Raw genomic sequence first — 22,975 nt, forward strand, 5'->3', positions numbered from 1 at the left:
TGCTTCTGTAGGAAAGAGAGGCGGGAAATGGCCCCATGGTGGGACAATATCCTCAGGATTAAGAGCAAAGGACTCAGGCTGAGAACTGATTTCACTTCACTCATCTGGGATTTAACAAATTGTCTTCCATGGAGACACTGGGAACTTGTGACATTGCCCCAGACTCTGGGGGTTCGGGCTCCTTTAACTCTTGGTAAAAACATGAACCTGATTCCAAGAAGGGAGAGAGGAGAAGCCTGAAGCTGACTTTAGTTCCAGGCTGGAGCCTCCTGGGTGGGTGGAAACTTCCTTTGCTGCTCCCAGGGGACAGCGGCTACTGGCGACATCCCAGGGCTGGGATGAAAGGGGAATGTTGAAGGGACTTTACCATACAGGCCCCATCCTGCTTCTCAGAGCCCACAGGAGAGAACTGGAGACGGGCGAGTCATTTCTCAGCTGCATTCTCAGGAGAAGTCAGAAGCTGTCCTTGAACAGACACACAGGAGAGTAACCGCGGCCATTCTGCAGAGACATCTGATTGCCAGGGGATCCAGCTACGAGAGGGAGCGCTGGGGGATCTGCAGTTTTTGCAGGGGGGAGGAGGGCCAGACCAATGGGGCTGTCTTAGGAGTCACAAGTGGCTTTGCCAGTGGGGAGGCTGGAGGTCACATGTTGGGGGTAGGGTGGGGCATTAGGGATTACAGGATGTGAGGCTGGTTAAAATGGAACTGCACAAAAAACCCTCCCCTTTTGCTCCAGCTAAAGGCCCTACTTTGGCCTGTCCCCGTTTCATGAAAATCTCCATCTCTACCCTGGTTCTCGGAAACCCCCCTCTCTCCCATGGGTATTTTCACAGTTTCTTCCTTTTTTCATGGTCTCGTAGAAATATTTTTGCCATCAGAATGATCAAGTACATTTAAAATGAGAAAAACAATCAAACAACACATCTGTATCTCCTTCACCAGGCATGGTGTCATGTCTGAATTTTTATACTGAAAAGTCTCGGCAGGCAGAGTCACCCCTACCTTTACTTCACACGGGCCCAGGACTTGCACCCAGCAGTTCTCGGGGCTGTGGGACAGAAATGAGCTACACTGGCAGCAGCGAGGGGGGACGGGTGGGACTGAGCTGTCTGGGGAATATTTTAATCCTTATCTATTTTTTGGAGGATTAAATCAATGCAGCTTCCACTTCTCCGTCTCTCCCCAGGAAATAATGTTTCTGTGCAAAGTACCCAAACCTTTTAACAATAAGAAGTGAAATGAAATGGCCACATGATGGCATCAGAACCTAAGAAATGAGAAGCCATGTTCTTGTTCAATGTGCATTGAAGCTGAAAAGGGAGAGGTTTTCTCTTTGACTCCTAGGCCCCCACTCTAATCCACTAGACACCCCTTTCCTCTCACAGCCAGGAATAGAACCTAGGAGTCGTGCCAACTAGCCCCCCTATTTGAGCCCTCTAGACCCTTCTCCCTGGGACAAAGGAGAAGCTCTGAGACCCCTGTGTTCTCCCCTCACCCCCCTGCCTTTGCTGCAATTGAAACCCAATGAGGTTTCCTTAGGCAGTTTTGAATCTTGCTCCCAGGAAGGGTGTAATTTTAGATGCAGGTTCCAAATAGTGCAATTAATGAGCCAGAAGGGGCAGCCAGAGGGAACCTGCTGCTTTGCATTCCTGACATTGTGTAGCCATCATGTGGCCATTCTGTCTCAGTTCCTTTAATTAAAAAATTGGGTTTTTTTCATAGAAACAATATTTTCCTCAAAGAGACACAGGGGCAGATTAATCTATGAAGGGAAGGTGATTCCGAGGCAGTTCTGGAGCAGAAGGGAACATTTTCTGCATCACTAAATTATTTTGTTCTGCCTCACAGAGAGAGAGAGAGAGAGAGAAAATAAACCTATTAATCTCAGCTACCGACGCACTTCACATCATGAAATACACAAGTTTCTGGTCAGTGAGTTGTGTTCATTTACATAATATGAAAAATATGTTCGGGGCAATGCATGAAAACCTCACGGCATTGAACAACCCACCTGATATAGTTAATGTACTAGATAAAACTTAAAGAAGTTAAGAAAGATGTGTTTATAAGTTAACGTGTTGTGCCATTTACACACGCACAAGACACAGAAGAAACTGAATTATGTGAGCTACTAAAATTTCCGATTTCTCACAGCATTTTAGTTCTCAAAGTTGTTTTAATTTGCTTATTTTTTTGGAACTAGAAACGGGGAAAGAGTACATTGAAGTCAGTGGAATTACCGCAGTGAGGGATTAGTCTCATTATTTGTCACTAACAACAGCCTGTGTTACAACAGAGTTAACTTTATGAAAATCTCTTACCCTTCCAGAACATCGAGTTCAGTAAAACTCAAACTCTGGAAAAACAGGGAATACAGAGCGACAGTAACCTTAACTGTCAACCCAGATAACCTTAACTCTGCCCTCTAGAAGAGAATCCCTGATAGCATATGAGAACAAAGAAAGGTTTGGGGACAAATTACAGCTACTTCCTGAGAGTTTGTTTCTTCTGCAATTAATAGATCCTGGCCAGAATAAAAAATCAATTGATCCTGGCCTGGTGTCTGGCCATGGAATTTACTATTTCCAATTTTTATCCCAGCACATTTAAAGGCAGAACTGTTTTACAAAAGCTCCTTTATTTTAGGTTATACAAACAGGCCACTTCCCCACCTATTTCAAGGAGATGGTATTATCCTGACCCACAGGGAACTTTAAATAACATGAAAAAAGGAAAGGAGGACTTGTGGCACCTTAGACACTAATACATTTATTTGAGCATAAGCTTTCGTGAGCTACAGCTCACTTCATCGGATACATTCAGTGGCAAATACAATGGGGAGATTTATATACACAGAGAATACATCATACAACTACAATACCCACCTGCTGAAGTGAAGAAACAGATTGACAGAGCCAGAAGAGTACCCACAAGTTACCTACTACAGGACAGGCCCAACAAAGAAAACAACAGAATGCCACTAGCCGTCACCTTCAGCCCCCAACTAAAACCTCTCCAACGCATCATCAAGGATCTACAACCTATCCTGAACGACGGCCCATCACTCTCACAGATCTTGCGAGACAGGCCAGCCCTTGCTTACAGACAGCCCCCCAACCTGAAGCAAATACTCACCAGCAACCACACACCACACAACAGAACCACTAACCCAGGAACCTATCCTTGCAACAAAGCCCGTTGCCAACTGTGCCCACATATCTGTTCAGGGGACACCATCATAGAGCCTAATCACATCAGCCACACTATCAGAGGCTCGTTCACCTGAACATCTACCGATGTGATATACGCCATCATGTGCCAGCAATGCCCCTCTGCCATGTACATTGGTCAAACTGGACAGTCTCTATGTAAAAGAATAAATGGACACAAATCAGACGTCAAGAATTAGAACATTCAAAAGCCAGTCGGAGACACTTCAATCTCTCTGGTCACTCGATTACAGACCTAAAAGTGGCAATTCTTCAACCAAAAAACTTCAGAAACAGACTCCAATGAGAGACTGCTGAATTGGAATTAAGTTGCAAACTGAATACAATTAATTAGGCTTGAATAAAGACTGGGAGTGGATGGGTCATTATACAAAGTAAAACTATTTCCCCATGTTTATTTCCCCTGACCCCCCTCCCCTCCCGCTGTTCCTCAGATGTTCTTGTCAACTGGTGGAAATGGCCCACCTTGATTATCACTACAAAAGGTTCTCCCCCTCCCCCCGGCTCTCCTGCTGGTAATAGCTCACCTTACCTGATCACTCTGGTTACAGTGTGTATGGTAACACCCATTGTTTCATGTTCTCTGTGTATATAAATCTCCCCACTGTATTTTCCACTGAATGCATCCGATGAAGTGAGCTGTAGCTCACGAAAGCTTATGCTCAAATAAATTGGTTAGTCTCTAAGGTGCCACAAGTCCTCCTTTTCTTTTCCGGATACAGAGTAACACGGCTGCTATTCTGAAACTTTAAATAACATGCTAAAGATCATAGAATCATAGAATATCAGGGTTGGAAGGGACCTCAGGAGGTCATCTAGTCCAACCCCCTGCTCAAAGCAGGACCAATCCCCAATTAAATCATCCCAGCCAGGGCTTTGTCAAGCCTGACCTTAAAAACTTCTAAGGAAGGAGATTCCACCACCTCCCTAGGTAACGCATTTCAGTGTTTCACAACCCTCCTAGTGAAAAAGTTTTTCCTAACATCCAACCTAAACCTCCCCCACTGCAACTTGAGACCATTACTCCTTGTCCTGTCCTCTTCTACCACTGAGAACAGTCTAGATCCATCCTCTTTGGAACCCCATTTCAGGTAGTTGAAAGCAGCTATCAAATCCCCCCTCATTCTTCTCTTCTGCAGGCTAAACAATCCCAGCTCCCTCAGCCTCTCCTCATAAGTCATGTGTTCCAGACCCCTAATCATTTTTGTTGCCCTTTGCTGGACTCTCTCCAATTTATCCACATTCCTTAGGAGAAAATGAAGGGAGAAAAAACCAAAAACCACTAAACCATTGCTGTTTCTACCCAAGCGATCAATGAGACCAGAAAGTGAGACTAGAGAAGTAAGACTGTGCAATTAACTATCTGGTACTACACTAACTCTGCAGTTACTTAGATGCAGACACAACCAGCTCTATGGTTGGTAACCTTACAGAGACTCTGCTGCTGATCATGAACGAGAAGCACATTCCCTTTAAACACCTGGCATTTGAATGCATCAGAAAGTCACAAGGAACAGCGATTTGTGTTAAAGGAAGGTTGCCATTTATTAGAGCCCCAATTTCTATTGTGTGCACAAAGAGAGGTTTGAATGTGTAACAGGTAGTTTGGTAAATCTTGGTTATTTTATTTTTGTCAGAGGTTCCTGTCCACCTCCAGTAGAGTTTTCAGTCCCAATGGCAACTTACTTACCAAATGTAGCACAAACTAGTCCATTCCTCCCAAGGGGATGGGGTTCTTGTTCTTCTGCACATTGTAGCCCACAGAGACCAAGGACCTGCAAATGTGCCTTCATATTATACCTTTGTTTAATGGATGAAAACATAAACTAGACACTTAGAGGATTGGAACTGATTTCAGTGGAGGGACCTGTTTGCTAGGTTTTTATGCGTTTGTAGAGGAAAACATTGAGTGTTTCCATTCACTTCAGGTATCCCTATTCAGTGGAACTCCTGAACATAATGGAAATGGATATGCAATTCTTTTTGTTAAAGGAAGAGGGCATTTGGATTTGAACGACGGACCACTTGATCTGCAGTCAAACACTCTACCACTGAGCTACACCCCCCATGACATTTGCATTGGTAAGTCAGTGATCTCAAGGATCTTGAAGGACAGGCCCTGCCTCAGACAGCTCTTTTTCCACTCCCAGACCACAGTGGTTTTAAAAATGGGGTTCGATTAAACTTTATATATACCTGTAGACACCACAGCTTGCCCACTCACTGACCGAGCTTCTCCCACTGACATAGCTACCACCTCTTGGGGAGGTGGATTAACTACACGGATGGGACAGCTCTCTCCCATCCCCTTAGAGCATCTTCATCATTTTTGACTAAATAGGAAATAACCTACCGAATGGACAGTAAATAATTTATAAAATATTGCTCTGTCTGCATTTAATATGGGTAACTGGTCATATTGGGCTGCATTAGCAGGAGCATTGCGAGCAGATCGAGGGAAGTGATTATTCCCTGCTATTTGGCACTGGTGGGGCCACATCTGGAGTATTATCTCCAGTTTTTAGCCCCCCCACTACAGAAAGGATGTAGACAAATTGGAGAGAGTCCAGCAGAGGGCAACAAAAATGATCAGGAGACTGCAACACATGAGTTATGAGGAAAGGCTGAGGGAACTGGGATTGTTTAGCCTGCAGAAGAGAAGAATGAGGGGGGATTTGATAGCTGCTTTCAACTACCTGAAAGGTGGATCCAAAGAGGATGGATCTAGACTGTTCTCAGTGGTAGCAGATGACAGAACAAGGAGTAATGGTCTCAAGTTGCAGTGTGGGAGGTGTAGGTTGGATATTAGGAAACACTATTTCCCTAGGAGGATGATGAAGAACTGGAATGGGCTCCCTAGGGAGGTGGTGGAATCTCCATCCTCAGAGGTTTGTAAGGCCCGGCTTGCCAAAGCCCTGGCTGGGATGATTTAGTTGGTGTTGGTCCTGCTTTGAGCAGGGGGTTGGACTCAATGACATTCTGAGGTCTCTTCCAACCCTGATCGAGGGTTAGAATAACATTTCCAAACAAACGGTCGGTTGAGCTGAGTGCAAATCGCTATTATAATCCCCCCTGTCCAGTAGCTCTAGGGCAGGTTCCAAGCATTGGATTCGAGCTGCTGAGTCAGCTTCCTGCAATGAGTTTCAGCCTTCCCAGAGGTAATTTGTGAGGGCTCGCCATTTTCAGATGTTCTTGTTTAATTCCCATCCACCCAATTCGAATGAGTTCGAAATTACTCATAGCAACATTCTTTCACCTACTTTGGTAAACTGAGAACAGTTAGGAAATGTTGTACTGAGCGACGAGTCAGTGGGGAACAGAGCGATAGTCATTTGTAAACCAGTTGCATTAAGAACCACAGGCCTCTGGATGGGGGTAGGCCACCGTGGGGATGGGGGTGTCACAGACAATTTGGAGGGAGGTGGCGGAGTAGGGGGTGCAAGAGGTTGAATTAGGGTACATTTTCCCTTGGTCCCAAAAGGGGCAGCACGACATGTCCAATTAAAAGGGGGTGTCACGCCTGAAGAATTTAGAATATCCACCAAAATAACAGGAATAACGAGACAAACACAGAACCCAATTTTTTGTTGCGACAGGGGACCCACAGCGTTCTGGGGTGTTCTTCCACTGGTGACAGCTTGCCCATAAAGTGTCTGAAAAACTAAATAAACATTCCCCAGCCCCTGGGTGGGGACAGATGATTGCTTATAAATACCCCTTTCTTTTTACAAATTTTTCGCTGACTGCAGGAAAACAGAAGAATTACCTTTATGTTTTTTTGTTTGTTTTATACAAAGGATACTTGCTGCATATCTAGGCAGAGGAGGCCTGTCTGTGTAAACATGGCCTGGTCCTGAAGTCTTTCCCCCAGCTCATCTCTAGATGTGAGGGGGGAGATCATTCAGATCCTCCTTACACTTAGTATTTAAAAACTCTTTCTTTTCCCTACTTCTGCTGGCCTTAGATTTCTCCTCCTGTCTGTTCTTCAACAGCTCAGATGAGGTGACTGAGTGGTTAAGGTGATGGACTGCTAATCTATTGTACTTTGCATGCATGGGTTTGAATCCCATCCTCATTGTGCACATTTAGTCTTCGCCCCTCCTTAACGAACAACCATCTCCCCTTTGGTACAATGACAGACCAAGCCACAATGCTTCCTGTAAACAAAAACCTTCTCAGGAACTCAGACTTCCCTGCTTTCAATAAAATGTGTCTAATTCCCAGATTTCTCAAAGAGTTCTATATTTCTTCGTTTGTATCTCAAAAGGTAACATCCTAATAATCTCCCCCAAATACCCTGGGACCTGCCCAAATAATTTAAATGCCCCCCACCTCAGCAAGACCACGACAGTGACCCACAGCTAGCGTGTCTAGGCCAAGCTGTTCTGAAGGAGGCAACTCAAACATTTTCTCTCTGCTTCCCTTGGCAAGGTCTGACTGGGAAAACAAAATCCCCCAAATTGAAAATTTTCTTCTGAAAAACCAATACTAGTCTGTTTGGGGACTTTAATTTGAATGAATTATTATTATTCTCTTCTGATCTCTGAATTATTTCAGTGCAGTCTTTGTCCTCCTGATGTGTTTCCAGATGTTGATTTGTGAGGGAGCGAGGCCAAGTCATGATGTCTCTTCCCCTCTTTCATAGTTTCTTCCAACTTTCTAGAAAGCTCCTTTGCTAGGATGTGAGTCAAGCAGTGTCCATTGTCTCTGTGCTATCTTGGAGAAGTCTGCATTATACACGGTTCCTGGGATAGACCTTGTGAGTGTGGATACCTTTAATGGACCAGCAGCGAGCCTAGCTTTTCCATTGTCGCACCTAAAAGACTGGTGGTGGGCACTTCCCAACCTCAGAACATATTTCAGTAACGCACCCAGAGGAAAACTTCATCACTTCCCAGACAAAAAAGGATAGCACACACCATCCAACCAGGTATTAACGTTCAACAGATCACAACTTTTACAATGATACCTCACAAGACACATGTTGTACGAACCATGTCATCATTATGTGACAGTGGTGACTATGGGGCTTCCAGGGTGCTGCTTTGAGCACAGGGTGCCACCCCTGGGCTGACATTGCAATGGAGACGTACCCTTAGAGTCCATCTCTCCTGGGATAAAGATGGCAGCAGGGCTGGCCTGGGTCATCTGACTTGGGCTTATGGAGCTCAAGCTGTGGGGCTAAAAACTGGGGAGCAGATATCTGTGTTCAGGCTGAAGCCTGGGTTCGGAAACCCTCACCCCTCCTGGGGCCTCAGAGGTTGGGCTCAAGCTCATAGGTCTGCACTGTCATTTTATAGTCCTGCAGCCCAAGCCCCATAAGCCTGAGTCAGCTCACCCGGGCTTTGAGACAGGTGCCCTGGGTGTTTTAATTGCAGTGTAGACATAACATTAGGATACGACTACAGTGCAGTGAAACACGCACAGCTGGCCTGTGTCATATTAATCAAGATCATGCGACTTGGGCTGTAAAGTTGCACTGTACGTGTCTTGCCTAGGCTCAGTACCCTGCTCTAGGGGCCCAGAAGGTTGAGAGGGAGTTTCGCAAGCGGAAATGGTAAAACCGCAGTGAAGTATTACCCCGGGCTCAGTGGCATTTCTCCAGTGGTCTTTCTGCTTTGGGGCAGGGACAAAAACACGTCCTGCTGCATTCGTTATTTCAAAGGGAGGTTTAGGATTTTTGTTCTCAGACACGGTGCACTAAGCAGGACTCCACCCTCGGCGTAAACTAAATGAGCCGCCCACAGATTCTGGCAGCCCCAATGAGCCATTTGGTGGGAGAGCTCAGACCCGCCCCTGTCCCAGAGCGAGGGGGTCGTCTGTGACAGGGCTGGGCCACTGACCTACGAGCTCCTAACTCCCAAACTTTCAGTAACACTATTATCAGTGACTGCGATTATAATTTAAACCATAAGAAAAAACACACTGGGCTATCCCAAAGGTCCATCTATCTCTTGTCTTCTGACTGTAGCCAATATCAGGTGCCCTAAAAAGCCATGCAACAAGGCACCACTGGGAGTCGAACCCAGGATCTCCTGTTTACAAGACAGGTGCTTTAGCCAGCTAAGCCATGGTGCCCGTCTCTGGCTAATGTATGGTGTCTGCCCTCACCTGACTCCCTGCCCACCCCCACCACGGCCGGACAAGCGTTGCTTGTGATTCGGTTCTGTCAAGCAGAGGAGCAGGAGAAGTTTTGCTCCCAAGGTGTGTGTGTGATTCTTTGGACGGGTCTACAATACAAAATTAGGTCGGTGTCATTACAATACCTCGGGGTGTAAAAAATTTACCCCCCCCAAGCAATGCAGTTATAGCAACCTAACCCTGGTGTAGCTAGCCCCGGGTCTGCAGGAGGCATAGCCTGGGGAGATGCTTGCTTAGTGAAGACCCAGAGAATAGGTGGCCTGTGGCTCTTGCATTTGGGGAGGCTGGGCGTGAGCAGTGGAAGCTCCAAAGAAGTGGGGGGGCCATCGGGCCCCCCTCCACACCCCTTGTTTGTTCTCCTCCCTCTGAGGCCCCACCTGTGCCCCACCCTCTCTCCCATTTCATCACTTCCCACCCCAGCTCTGCCTCTTCTGCTCAGGCCTCCTGGTCCACCTTTTCCTCACTCCGCTCCTCCCCTGAGGCCTCCTTGCCTCCTGCTTCTCCCTCTCCACCCACTGCCCCAAGGTCTGCCCACCACCCACACCTCTCTGCCCCCTCCCTGAGACCTGCCCTACCCACCGCACACACCTCTCTGCCCCTCCCTGAGACCCACCCTGCCCACAGCCCACACCTCTCTGCCCCTCCCCTGAGACCCACCCTGCCCACTGCCCACACCTCTCTGTCCCTCCCCTGAGACCCGCCCTGCCCACTGCCCACATCTCTCTGTCCCCTCCCCTGAGACACCCCTGCCCACCGCCCACACCTCTCTGCCCCTCCCCTGAGACCCGCCCTGCCCACCGCCCACACCTCTCTGCCCCCTCCCTGAGACCTGCCCTACCCACCGCACACACTTCTCTGCCCCTCCCCTGAGACCCACCCTGCCCACCTCCCACACCTCTCTGCCCCTCCCCTGAGACCTGCCCTGCCCACCGCCCACACCTCTCTGCCCCTCCCCTGAGACCCGCCCTGCCCACCACCCTCACCTCTCTGCCCCCTCCCCTGAGACCTGCCCTGCCCACCGCCCACACCTCTCTGCCCCTCCCCTGAGACCCGCCCTGCCCACCACCCTCACCTCTCTGCCCCCTCCCCTGAGACCTGCCCTGCCCACCGCCCACACCTCTCTGCGCCTCCCCTGAGACCCGCCCTGCCCACCACCCTCACCTCTCTGCCCCCTCCCTGAGACCTGCCCTGCCCACTGCCCACACCTCTCTGCGCCTCCCCTGAGACCCGCCCTGCCCACCACCCACACCTCTCTGCCCCTCCCCTGAGACCCGCCCTGTCCACCTCCCACACCTCTCTGCCCCCCCCGAGACCCGCCCTGCCCACCTCCCACACCTCTCTACCCCCTCCCTGAGACCCACCCTGCTCACCTCCCACACCTCTCTGCCCCTCCCCTGAGACCCACCCTGCCCACCGCCCACACCTCTCTGCCCCTCCCCTGAGACCCGCCCTGTCCACCTCCCACACCTCTCTGCCCCCTCTCCTGAGACCCACCCTGCTCACCTCCCACACCTCTCTGCCCCTCCCCTGAGACCCGCCCTGCCCACCACCCACACCTCTCTGTCCCCTCCCCTGAGACCCGCCCTGCCCACCGCCCACACCTCTCTGCCCCCTCTCCTGAGACCCGCCCTGTCCACCTCCCACACCTCTCTGCCCGCTCCCTGAGACCCACCCTGCTCACCTCCCACACCTCTCTACCCCTCCCCTGAGACCCACCCTGCCCACCGCCCACACCTCTCTGCCCCCTCTCCTGAGACCCGCCCTGTCCACCTCCCACACCTCTCTGCCCCCTCTCCTGAGACCCACCCTGCTCACCTCCCACACCTCTCTGCCCCTCCCCTGAGACCCGCCCTGTCCACCTCCCACACCTCTCTGCCCCCTCCCTGAAACCCACCCTGCCCACCTCCCACACCTCTCTGCCCCTCCCCTGAGACCCACCCTGCCCACCACCCACACCTCTCTGTCCCCTCCCCTGAGACCCGCCCTGTCCACCTCCCACACCTCTCTGCCCCCTCCCTGAGACCCGCCCTGCCCACCGCCCACACCTCTCTGCCCCCTCTCCTGAGACCCGCCCTGCTCACCTCCCACACCTCTCTGCCCCTCCCCTGAGACCCGCCCTGTCCACCTCCCACACCTCTCTGCCCCCCCCCGAGACCCGCCCTGCCCACCTCCCACACCTCTCTGCCCCCTCCCTGAGACCCGCCTTGCCCACCTCCCACACCTCTCTGCCACCTCCCCTGAGACCCGCCCTGCCCTCCACCCACACCTCTCTGTCCCCTCCCCTGAGACCCGCCCTGCCCACCGCCCACACCTCTCTGCCACCTCCCCTGAGACCCGCCCTGCCCACCTCCCACACCTCTCTGCCCCCTCCCTGAGACCCGCCCTGCCCACCTCCCACACCTCTCTGCCCCCTCCCCTGAGACCCGCCCTGCCCACCACCCACACCTCTCTGTCCCCTCCCCTGAGACCCGCCCTGCCCACCGCCCACACCTCTCTGCCACCTCCCCTGAGACCCGCCCTGCCCACCTCCCACACCTCTCTGCCACCTCCCCTGAGACCCGCCCTGCCCACCTCCCACACCTCTCTGCCACCTCCCCTGAGACCTGCCCTGCCCACCTCCCACACCTCTCTGCCCCCTCCCTGAGACCCACCTCTGCCCACTGCCTGCACCTCTCTGCCCCTCCCCTGAGACCCGTCCTGTCCACCTCTTTCTTCATGCTGCTGTTGTTATTCCATGAAACATCAAGGTTGGAATAAGAAGCTGAGTTTACTCCAGGGTGAGAGGAAAAAAGGAGCCATGAACCCCCTGGCAAAGCTCAGTGCCCCAGAGAAAACCTGCCCCCTGCTAGTGGAGTCACCGATTTGCCGGCGATATGACGGGAAAGGGACGGTCTGAATTGTCAGGGAAGGAAATCAATAGCAACCTGCAGCTACATAAGAACGGCCAGACGGGGTGAGACCAAAGGTCCATCCAGCCCAGTATCCTGCCTCCCGACAGTGACCCATGCCAGGTGCCCCAGAGGGAGTGAACCGAACAGGTAACGGTCAGTGATCTCTCTCCTGCCATCCAGCTCCACTCTCTGACAAACAGAGGCTAGGGACACCATTCCTTACCCATCCTGGCTAATAGCCATTCATGGACTTAACCTCCATGAATTTATCCAGTTCTCTTTTCAACCCTGTTATAGTCCTAGCCTTCACCACCTCCTCAGGCAAGGAGTTCCCCAGGTTGACTGTGCGCTGTGTGAAGAGGAACTTCCTTTTATTTGTTTTCCCATGAATTTCATTTGGTGGCCCCTAGTTCTTATATTATGGGAACAAGTAAATAACTTTTCCCTATTCACCTTCTCCACACCACTCATGATTTTACAGACCTCTATCATATCTCCCCTTTGTCTCCTCTTTTCCAAGCTGAAAAGTCCTAGCCTCTTTAAGCTCTCCTCCTATGGGACCCGTTCCAAACCCCTAATTGTTTTAGTTTCCCTTCTCTGAACCTTTTCTAATGCCCGTAGATCTTTTTTGAGGTGAGGAGACCACATCTGTATGCAGGATTCAAGATGTGGGCGAACCATGGATTTGTATAAGGGTGTAGGGAGCCAGGGTGGGTTCCTCCGAACCAGAGCGTAAAGAGCCACCCTCTCAGCCTGAGTGGCCGGGGCCAGGCCAAGCGTACGCCAATCCCCGGAAGGGGTGGGGTGGGACAGAAGTAAAAAGGGTGGGCCCATGGAGGGCGGCAACTGGGAGGGAGGGAGACCCAGGCTGCTGGCTGCTCCCTCCAGACCCTGCTGCCGACCCAGGGGGGGCCCTGGGCCAGGAGGAACCTGACCGGGAGGAAGGACTGGGGCGACCAGGGCTGCCAGCCGCTGAGTCCCCGGAGGGGCCCGGCTGTAGCCCGGGCCAGCGTGAGCCCGACACAGAGACACCCGGACAAGCTGGAGGGACCGGAGAGGAAGTAGCCCAGGGGCAGAACTGCACCATGTGGGGGGCGTATTTGGTCAGCGGGGCGCGGATGGTTCTCCACTCACCCAGCGGCGGGACCTTCGCCTCCCGCCACTGTCAGGGCCCTGGGCTGGAACGCAGTGGAGTCGGGTGGGCCTGCGTTCCCCTGCCCCGGCCAGCCCGCCTCGGGTAGCAGGACCGCGCACCGTAGACCCGCGCCGGCGTGCCCCGGGGCTTGAGGGGCATGCTACGGACTCGGGCCAGCGTGCCCCGGGGCTTGAGGGGTGCACTACGGACTCCGGCTGGCACACCTTTTCCGCTAATTCCCCAGCGCCCGAAAGGTGTGACTGAGGCCTGCCTGTGGGACCATAGCTCTCTGTTAGGGGGCTTATTCCTTCACCCACTTACTTCCCTGGTCCTTCTCGCATGAACAGAGAGCAACAATACCCCAAGTCCAAAGGTGCAAACAATTCTATGTTTATTGGGGTGAACTTCCAGCAAGCATGACTCCAGTTTCCTTCCTTAGTGTCCCCCTTCCCCGCTCTGACACCACAGAGCCTTACACCTGTGTCCCTGTTCCCATTCCTACCCTAAGCCAAACATGATTCCAACTTCCTTACTCCCATTCCCTGTTCCCATCTCCCCCTTTAGCAAAACATGATTCCAATTTTCTTACCCCCATTCCCTGTTCCCATCTCACATGCCCACCCCCACCCACACCCCCTCACTTCCTGATTACTACAGATTATATAGTAAAACTTGAGTTCTGCTTAGCTATACCTTAACCAATCGTTTTCCTGAAATTTAACTAACCAATCCTAACATATTGTAACATGATTATGTAACCAATTATATCCCAGCACCTTAATTAGTTTACACCCAGCAAAATTAATTATACAGCAGACAGGAACAATCACAGAACCAGACAGAGATTATACAGACAAACAACAGCAAAGTGGGAACTATAATGACAAGACAATACAGAAGTGAGGATTTCACATCCTAGTATTGATAAGTGAGTTCTTGCCAGACAGGATGCTATCAACCTATGTTTCCTTTTACATTTTCTAGGCACTTCCCTTTCTCTGGAGGCGATAGGCATTATCAGGACAGGATTGTGTTCCTAACAGCCCAATAGCACCTTATTTCAATGTGACTAGTTGGGAATGTGAGGAGGTGACCGTTCGCTTCCCAGCTTATGGCTGCCTCTGCTGCTTAGCCAAAGGCCTTAGCCTAAGAACAGGGCCTCAGACTGTCACAGTAAGAGAAGGCCCTTACACCGGCAGACAGTGGTTTTGATTCTTTCTTTTATACCTCTAGAACTAGCCAAGTGATAAGAATACACCTAAATTCTTAGCGTATAGGCCTTTACAGACAGGCCTGAATATCTATAGCCTAACACTCTCCATCTCCCGCTAGGGGCTCGGTGTACCGATTGAAACCGGTCACAAAGGGCAATAAGATCTTCTCCGTCTTATTCTCTATCCCTTTTTTAATGATTCCTAACACCCCGTTTGCTTTTTTGACAGCCGCTGCGCACTGCGTGGACGTCTTCAGTGAACTATCCACGGTGACTCCAAGATCTTTCTCCTGATTGGCTGGAGCTAAATTAACCCCCAATCATATTGGGGTTATTTTTTCCAATGTGCATTACTTTACATTTATCCACATTAAATTTCATTTGCCATTTTGCTGCCCAGTCACTTAGTTTTGTGAGATCTTTTTGAAGTTCTTCAGAATCTGCTTTGGTCTTAACTATCTTGAGCAGTTTAGTATCATCTGCAAACTTTGCCACCTCACCATTTATCCCTTTCTCCAGATTATTTATGAATAAGTTGAATAGGTTTGGTCCTAGGACTGACCCTTGGGGAACACCACAAGTTACCCCCTCCGTTCTGAAAATTTACCATTTATTCCTATCCTTTGTTCCCTGTCTTTTAAACAGTTCTCAATCCATGAAAGGATCTTCCCTCTTATCCCATGGCAACTTAATGTAGGCAAGAGCCTTTGGTGAGGGACCTTCTCAAAGGCTTTTTGGAAATCTAAGTACACTATGTCGACTGGATCCCCCTTGTCTGCATGTTTGTTGCCCATTCAAAGATCTCTAAGAGATCAGTAAGACATGATTTCCCTTTACAGAAACCATGTTGACTTTTGCCCAACAATTTGCCCAGTACTGATGTTAGACTTACTGGTCTGTAATTACCAGGATCCCCTCTAGAGCCCTTTTAAAATATTGGTGTAACATTAGCTGTCTTCCAGTCACTGGGTACAGAAGCTGATTTAAAGGACAGATTACAAACCCTAGTTAATCGTTCCACAATTTCACATTTGAGTTCTTTCAGAACTCTTGGGTGAATGCCATCTGGTCCCAGTGACTTCTTACTGTTAAGTTTCTCAATTAATTCCAAAACCTCCGCTAATGACACTTCAATCTGTGACAATTCCTCAGATTTGTCACCTACAAAGGATGGCTCAGGTTTGGGAATCTTCCTAACATCCTCAGACGTGAAGACTGAAGCAAAGAATTCATTTAGTTTCTCCGCCATGACTGTATCGTCTTTAAGTGCTCCTTTTGTATCTCGATCGTCCGGGGCCCCACTGGTTGTGTAGCAGGCTTCCTGCTTCTGATGTACTTTAAAAACATTTTGTTATTACCTTCTGAGGTTTTGACTAGCTGTTCTTCAAACTCCTTTTTGGCTTTTCTTATTATACTTTTACACTTCATTTGGCAGTATTTGTGCTCCTTTCTATTTACCTCACTAGGATCTGACTTCCACTTTTTAAAAGATGCCTTTTTATCTCTCACTGCTTCTTTTACATGGTTGTTAAGCCACGGTGGCTCTTTTTAAATTCTTTTACTGTGTTTTTTAATTTGGGGTATACACCAATGTGATATATGCCATCATGTGCCAGCAATGCCCCTCTGCCATGTACATTGGTCAAACTGGACAGTCTCTACGTAAAAGAATAAATGGACACAAATCAGACGTCAAGAATTAGAACATTCAAAAACCAGTTGGAGAACACTTCCATCTCTCTGGTCACTCGATTACAGACCTAAAAGTGGCAATTCTTCAACAAAAAAACTTCAAAAACAGACTCCAAAAAGAGAGACTGCTGAATTGGAATTAATTTGTAAACTGGATACAATTAACTTAGGCTTGAATAGAGACTGGGAGTGGATGGGTCATTACACAAAGTAAAACTATTTCCCCTTGTTTATTTCTCCTCCTACGGTTCTTGTCAACTGATGGAAATGGCTCATCTTAATTATCACTACAAAAGGTCCTCCACCGCTCTCCTGCTGGTAATCGCTCACCTTTCCTGATCACTCTGGTTACAGTGTGGATGGTAACACCCATTGTTTCATGTTCTCTGTGTATATAAATCTCCCCACTGTATTTTCCACTGCATGCATCCGATGAAGTGAGCTGTAGCTCACGAAAGCTTATGCTCTAATAAATCTCCTCTAATAAATCGGTTAGTCTCTAAGGTGGCACAAGTCCTCCTTTTCTTTTTACGGATACAGACTAACACGGCTGCTACTCTGAAACTCTAGTCACTGTACCTTTTAATTTCTGTTTAACTAACCTCTTCATTTTTGCACAGTTCCCCTTTCTGAAATTAAATGCCACAGTGTTGGGCTCCATTCTCAGACATCGCTGACATCCTTATCCACAAACACTCTCTCCTCGTGCTCCAGCCAGCAGGGAAAGTGCAGGAATTCTCGCTGTTCAGCCACAGGCCCACTGACACAATGGCACAGCTGTCAGTGTGCTGGGGAAGCTGGTCTGAGGAAACAATTGGAAACGATCATGCAGTGAGAACAGAACTAGTGTGCAGTGGGAGCGCTGCCAAAAGTCAGTAGTTGTGGCTGAGTGGTTAAGGCGATGGACTAGAAATCCATTGGGGGCTCCTTGCACGGGTTCAAATCCTGCCAACTACAGAGAATCATAGAATATCAGGGTTGGAAGGGACCCCTGAAGGTCATGTAGTCCAACCCCTTGCTCGAAGCAGGACCAATTCCCAGTTAAATCATCCCAGCCAGGGCTTTGTCAAGCCTGACCTTAAAAACCTCTAAGGAAGGAGAGGCACTGAAACTAAAGAGCCATCATAGAATATCAGGGTTGGAAGGGACCCCAGAAGGTCATCTAGTCCAACCCCCTGCTCAAAGCAGGACCAATTCCCAGTTAAATCATCCCAGCCAGGGCTTTGTCAAGCCTGACCTTAAAAACCTCTAAGGAAGGAGATTCTACCACCTCCCTAGGTATCGCATTCCAGTGTTTCACCACCCTCGTAGTGAAAAAGTTTTTCCTAATATCCAATCTAAACCTCCCCCACTGCAACTTGAGACCATTACTCCTCGTTCTGTCATCTCCTACCATTGAGAACAGTCTAGAGCCATCCTCTTTGGAACCCCCTTTCAGGTAGTTGAAAGCAGCTTTCAAATCCCCCCTCATTCTTCTCTTCTGCAGGCTAAACAATCCCAGCTCCCTCAGCCTCTCCTCATAAGTCATGTGTTCTAGACCCCTAATCATTTTTGTTGCCCTTCGCTGGACTCTTTCCAATTTATCCACATCCTTCTTGTAGTGTGGGGCCCAAAACTGGACACAGTACTCCAGATGAGGCCTCACCAACGTCGAATAGAGGGGAACGATCACGTCCCTCCATCTGCTGGCAATGCCCCTACGTATACATCCCAAAATGCCATTGGCCTTCTTGGCAACAAGGGCACACTGCTGACTCATATCCAGCTTCTCGTCCACTGTCACCCCTAGGTCCTTTTCCTTTAAAGAGGAGCTGGTTGCAGTGGGGAGGTTGCAGTGGGGGAGGTTGCAAGTTGCAGTGGGGGAGGTTTAGATTGGATATTAGGAAAAACTTTTTCACTAAGAGGGTGGTGAAACACTGGAATGCGTTACCTAGGGAGGTGGTAGAATCTCCTTCCTTAGAGGTTTTTAAGGTCAGGCTTGACAAAGCCCTGGCTGGGATGATTTAACTGGGAATTGGTCCTGCTTTGAGCAGGGGGTTGGACTAGATGACCTTCTGGGGTCCCTTCCAACCCTGATATTCTATGATTCTATGATTCTATGGTGGCTCTTTAGTTTCAGTGCCTGAGTATCCTGGTGTCAATGGGAAGCGGGTCTTTTCTCGCCTGAGGCTATGGCTACGCTACCTTACAGCGTTATGCCGCTTTAGTTGAAGCGTTTTAATTAAATACTATGCTCCCTGCGTCACCAGAGCGCATCCACGCCAGCAGCTCGTGCATCGGCACACAGAGCAGTGCACGGTGGGTGGCTATCCCCCTGTGCCACCGGCCGCAGGGTCTTTTGGGAAGGGTTTGCAGGGTCCCGTGGGCCTGCGCGGCACCACGAGGCGGGTTTCTCTGTCCCTTCGTTCCCTGGGCATCCGACTCGATCGCCAGCTGCTCTTCACCTGCAATGAGCGGGGCGGGGGAGAGACCGTGTGTGCGGGGGGACTGTGTGTGTTGGGGAAGAGCGAGTGTGGCAGGCTGTCAGTTCAGAGAGCTGCTGGAAGCAACCAGTCCTGAGGCAGGGGGAGGGGGACACCCCTTTACTGAGGCAGGGGGAGGGGGACAGCCCCGACATCAGCCCCCGCTTCCCTCACTGGCTCAGCACAGCAGTCTCTCTCTCTCACACACACACACACCCGTTGCTGCCTGCCTAGCTCTGTGTCAGGGGTGCCAGAACAGGGGGGTGTAGAGGGCCATGGCTTTACCACTTTTTACCAGCTGTAAGGACCGACAAGGGAGGGGGGGACAAGGCAGACTCTTGGGGGGAAGAGGCATTCTGTGGGTGTGGCCTTGGGGAAGGGCTGGGGTGGGGCCTCAGGGAGAAGGGGTGCAGTGAGTGAAGGGCCTTGGGGAAGGAGCATCAGGGGGGTTCCACAGTTTGGACACCGGTAGGGCCCCCCCCACACACACTGTAAGGAAGCTTCTGCCACCCCTGCTCTGTGTTCGCAGTGCAGGGGAGCAGCATCCCACGGCAGCGATTTGCTCCTGGCGGCCGGAGCAGAGCCGCCGGCTCAGCTGTCAGAACGTCCCGGAGCCCCCGGAGCAGGACGGCAGGGCAGGCGAGTTCACGGCGGGCATTGTGGGATACTGGCGAGGCCAGTTACACTGACGCTTTGTTGCTTTAAGTTTGCTGCAAAAAGCTCTAGGCCGCTCCTCGAGGCCGTTTTATTTTGTTGCCAAAACAGGGCAGTTTTGTCACCCCGACGGGGCAGTGCGGTGTGTACACCAGCCAAAAGCTGGCGACGGAGGGAGCCTCGTGTGTTTTTCACACGCCCGAACAATATAATGATGCTGAAATAACTTGGTAGTGCAGACCTGGCCAAAGATTCGCTCTCTCTCTGTCTCTCTCTCTCTCTCTTTCACACACACACACACATGCTCTGCTTTTGCAGAATCCAAGCACAAGAAAAGCTTGTCAGGCCCCGGTGGGGTCTGGCAGGGAGTCAGGTGTGGGCAGACACCATGGCTTAGCTGGATACAGCACCGGTTTCATAAACAGGAGATCCTGGCTTCAACTCCCAGGGGTGCCTTGTTGAGAGGCTTTTGGGGCACCTGGTATTGGCTACAGTCAGAGGACAAGATACAGAGCTAAATGGGCCTTTGGTCTAGCCCACTATGCCTGTTTTTATGGTTTAAATTACACTCACGGGCACTGATAATAGAGGTACTGAGCGTTTGGGAGGTAAGAGCTGATAGGTCAGTGTTCCAGGCCCCTCGCGGATGATCCCCCTTCCTCTGGGACAGGGCAGGTCTGAGCTCTCCCACCAAATGGCGCATTGTGGCTGGCAGACTCTGTGGGCGGCTCATTTAATTTATGCCAAGGGTGGAGTCCTGCTTAGTGCACCGTGTCTGAGAATAAAAATCCTAAACCACCCTTTGCACTAACGAATGCAGCGGGACGTGGTTTTGTCCCTGCCCCAAAGCAGAGCGACCAATGGAGAACTGCCACTGAGTCCAAGGTAATACTCCATGGCCGTTTTACCTTTTTCGCTTGCAAAACTCCCTTCCAACCTTGCGGGGTCCCAGAGCCCGGTGCTGAGCCTGAGCCAAGATGTCTACACTGCAAATTTCCCATCCACTTCGAGCATCTTCCTTATCACGCCACTGCAGCATTTTGAATGTCGACTTGCCTCAGAGTAAGACCAGAAGTCCAGACTGGCTCCATTTGGCACCTTGGGTGGTAAGACACCACACTGACAGCTGGGTAGTTCTGTAAGTGTGTCCATGGCTGAACAGTGACAATTCCTGCCCATTTCCCTTCTGGCTGGAGCATGGTTAGAGTGTGTTTGTGGTTAATTGTTCATTGTTCATTCCCTGCCTTGACAATTCAGACAGTCCCTTTCCCCAACATGTCGGCAGCACATCAGTGATTCCAGTGGCAGGTTTTCTCTGGGGCACTGAGATTTTTGGGGGAGTTGGTGGCTCCTTTCCTTCCTCACTCTGGAGTAAACTCAGCTTTTTATTCCATCCTTGTTGATTCATGGAAGAACAACAGCAGCATAAAGAAAGAGGAGAGTGAATATCTCACTGCCTGGGGGGGAGGTGGCCACGTCCCCTCTGTCTGACCATTGCCATTGGAGGATAGAAAGTTTCAGTGGAATTGAATGCCCTGGCTCAGACAAGAGACACAGGACGATTTTGCTGTTCAGGGATCCGTGCAAAGGAAATTGTTTCTCTGTGTGCAAATGAGGAGGGAAATGAAACACCCACATGGTAGTGCTTAAGGCATAAGGGAACCCTATAGGATTAGGATAGGATAAGTTCTCAAGCAGCATGTGTCTTACTTTGCCCATCTGTCAATTTTGATTATTATCGATGGCAATATTTTGCCATTGGGTTGCGTGTTTACACAGATATTGACATTTACCAACAAATACGTCGTTCTTCCGAGCCTGTCCTTGGTGAGTTTAGAGGGAGACATTCACTCTCCCCAGCCCCTGTGCTAGGCCTGTGCTCCCCACTTCCCACGCTGCTGGGATCCTTCCCTGATCTCCCCCAAGATCTCTGCCCCCCACCCCCACTTCTGGGATCCCCTCCCAACACTGTCCAACTCCCTTACTGACAGGATCCTTCCCAGTTCCTTTCAATTCCTGGTATCAGAGTAACAGCCGTGTTAGTCTGTATTTGCAAAAAGAAAAGGAGTACTTGTGGCACCTTAGAGACTAACCAATTTATTTGAGCATGAGCTTTCGTGAGCTACAGCTCACTTCATCGGATGCATACTGTGGAAACTGCAGAAGACATTATATACACAGAGACCATGAAACAATACCTCCTCCCACCCCACTCTCCTGCTGGTAATAGCTTATCTAAAGTGATCATCAAGTTGGGCCATTTCCAGCACAAATCCAGGTTTTCTCACCCTCCGCCCACCCCCACCGCCCCCAAACTCACTCTCCTGCTGGTAATAGCCCATCCAAAGTGATCACTCTCTTTACAATGTGTATGATAATCAAGTTGGGCCATTTCCAGCACAAATCCAGGTTTTCTCACCCCCCCCCTTTTTTTTTTTTTTCCAAAAACCACACACACAAACTTACTCTTCTGCTGGTAACAGCTTATCCAAAGTGACCACTCTCCTTACAATGACAGGTTTCAGAGGAACAGCCGTGTTAGTCTGTATTCGCAAAAAGAAAAGGAGTACTTGTGGCACCTTAGAGACTAACCAATTTATTTGAGCATGAGCTTTCGTGAGCTACAGCTCACTTCATCAGATGTTTACCGTGGAAACTGCAGCAGACTTTATATACACACAGAATGATTTCTTGTGTATATAAATACACAATACTTGGATTTATGCTGGAAGTGGCCCACCTTGATTATCATACACATTGTAAGGAGAGTGATCACTTTAGATAAGCTATTACCAGCAGGAGAGTGGGGTGGGAGGAGGTATTGTTTCATGGTCTCTGTGTATATAATGTCTTCTGCAGTTTCCACAGTATGCATCCGATGAAGTGAGCTGTAGCTCACGAAAGCTTATGCTCAAATAAATTGGTTAGTCTCTAAGGTGCCACAAGTCCTCCTTTTCTTTTTTCAATTCCTGCCTCCCCTCTGAGCAAAAGCACTGCCCTTTTCCCACACCGGGAATTGAACCCAGGCCGCCTGGGTGAAAACCAGGAATCCTGACCACTAGACCACATGGGACTGGCACTCCTGGGCTTCTCTAAGCCAACCCCTCGTGAGAGCAGCGGCGCCGTCCACTGGGGCCTGTGCCCAGGGCTGCACGAACCCTCCGGGTGCTGAGGTCTCCCCTCTATCCATTCCCGGTGCCCGTGATCAGGAACCACAGACCGGGACTGAGGTTAGGACCCCCTCTTGTGCAAGGTGCTGTACAAACCCTGGCCAACACCTGCGGGGTTCCCTCAATTTCCCTGAGTCTCTGCTGCCCAACTCCTTCTGATCCCCTGTGGATCAACCCCCCCCGCAATAAACCCACCTTTCCAAACAGTCCTTCTTCCCCTGCCCCCTCTCTTGGCTTGCACACCCCGGGCCCATCTGCTCCCGCCCCCCAGGTGAAGAAGCCATGGAGGCAACTTCAGCCACTGCAGACAGCCCCAGCCAGCGCTGCAGCCCGCCCCGGGGGTGCTCTTTGCAAGACGCAAGAAAGGGGAGCGGTGGGAACAAAG

The 22,975-nt window shown here is 50.3% G+C and overlaps 1 protein-coding gene and 3 non-coding genes across 7 annotated transcripts in view; 2 read left to right on the forward strand and 2 right to left on the reverse strand.

Moving 5' to 3' along the window:
- Positions 1 to 22,975, forward strand: part of LOC140904199 (uncharacterized) — a 302,914-nt gene that overhangs the window by 124,074 nt on the left and 155,865 nt on the right. The gene's annotated exons all lie outside the window — the stretch shown is intronic.
- Positions 9,237 to 9,310, reverse strand: TRNAT-UGU (transfer RNA threonine (anticodon UGU)). The gene has a single exon. It is a non-coding gene; the product is annotated as a tRNA-Thr (tRNA).
- TRNAS-AGA (transfer RNA serine (anticodon AGA)) lies at positions 17,180 to 17,261 on the forward strand. Its single transcript has one exon. It is a non-coding gene; the product is annotated as a tRNA-Ser (tRNA).
- TRNAE-UUC (transfer RNA glutamic acid (anticodon UUC)) lies at positions 22,422 to 22,493 on the reverse strand. The gene has a single exon. It is a non-coding gene; the product is annotated as a tRNA-Glu (tRNA).

The sequence above is a fragment of the Lepidochelys kempii genome, chromosome 28 (assembly GCF_965140265.1).
Source record: "Lepidochelys kempii isolate rLepKem1 chromosome 28, rLepKem1.hap2, whole genome shotgun sequence".
Classification (NCBI taxonomy): Eukaryota; Metazoa; Chordata; order Testudines; family Cheloniidae; genus Lepidochelys; species Lepidochelys kempii.